At 34.1% G+C, this 1,343-nt stretch overlaps 1 non-coding gene across 1 annotated transcript; it reads right to left on the bottom strand.

Moving 5' to 3' along the window:
- Positions 1-1,079: 1,079 nt before the first annotated feature.
- On the bottom strand, positions 1,080-1,187 carry LOC127740745 (small nucleolar RNA R71). Its single transcript, XR_008001604.1, has one exon. It is a non-coding gene; the product is annotated as a small nucleolar RNA R71 (small nucleolar RNA).
- Between the last annotated feature and the right edge of the window lie 156 nt (positions 1,188-1,343).

Genomic DNA, 1,343 nt, shown 5'->3' with positions numbered 1-1,343 from the left:
TTTTTTTTCAAGTTTTCAAAGTTTTTCAAAATCAAATCTTTTTCAAATCAAATCTTTTCAATCAAATGTTTTCAAAATCAATTTCTTTCCTTTTTCAAAGATACTTACTAACAATTAATGATTTGATTGAACATTTTAAGTATGTTGCCTTTTCTGTTGAGAAAGGTTTAATGTTTGAATCATATCTTTTCTTGTTAGGCAAGTCATTAATTTTTTTAAAATTGTTTTCAAATCATATCTTTTCAATCATATCTTTTTAAAAACCATAACTTTTCAATCAAATCTTTTTAATCACATCTTTTTCAAAATAGTTTTCAATCAAATCTTTTTGATTTCTAATTTCAAAATCTTTTTCAAAAAATCACTTGATTTCTTTTCCACTTTTAATTTTCGAAAATCAATTAAAAGTTTTTCAAAAATATTTTCAAAATCTTTTACTTAATTACTTCCCTTCTTCTCACATCCTTCTATTATTGGAGTACCACTCCTTCTCAATGCACAATTCGAACTCCATCTAATTAAGTTCGAATTCTTCTCCTTCTGTCTTCTATTTTTCTTTTCTTCTGACACCTCAAGGAATCTCTATACTGTGACATAGAGGATTCCATATTTTCTTGTTTTCTTCTCTTTCATTTGAGCAGGAACAAGGACAAAGGCATTCTTGTTGAAGCTGATCCTGAACCTGAAAGGACCTTGAAACGAAAGCTAAGAGAAGCTAAGGCACAACTCTTTGTAGAGGACCTAAACGAATTCTTCAAGGAAGAAGAACACATGGCAGCCGAAAACAACAACAATGCCAACAATGCAAGGAAGGTGCTGGGTGACTTTGCTGCAGCTACTCCTGACTTTTATGGGAGAAGCATCTCTATCCCTGCCATTAGAGCAAACAACTTTGAGCTTAAGCCTCAACTAGTTTCTCTAATGCAACAGAATTGCAAGTTCCATGGATGCTATTCCCTTTTGCTGTAAGAGACAAAGCTAGGATATGGTTGGAATCACAGCCTAAAGAAAGCCTGAACTCTTGGGAAAAGCTAGTCAATGCCTTCTTGGCAAAGTTCTTTCCACCTCAAAAATTGAGTAAGCTTAGAGTGGAAGTCCAAACCTTCAGACAGAAGGATGGAGAATCCCTCTATGAAGCTTGGGAAAGATACAAGCAATTAATCAGAAAGTGTCCTTCTGACATGCTTTCTGAATGGAGCATCATAGGTATTTTCTATGATGGTCTCTCTGAACTATCCAAGATGTCTTTGGATAGCTCTGCTGGAGGATCTCTTCATCTGAAGAAGACGCCTACTGAGGCTCAAGAACTGATTGAAATGGTTGCAAATAACCAATTCATGTAT

Source organism: Arachis duranensis, chromosome 7 (genome assembly GCF_000817695.3).
Source record: "Arachis duranensis cultivar V14167 chromosome 7, aradu.V14167.gnm2.J7QH, whole genome shotgun sequence".
Lineage (NCBI taxonomy): Eukaryota > Viridiplantae > Streptophyta > Magnoliopsida > Fabales > Fabaceae > Arachis > Arachis duranensis.
This window is presented reverse-complemented; position numbering and strand designations above follow the sequence as displayed.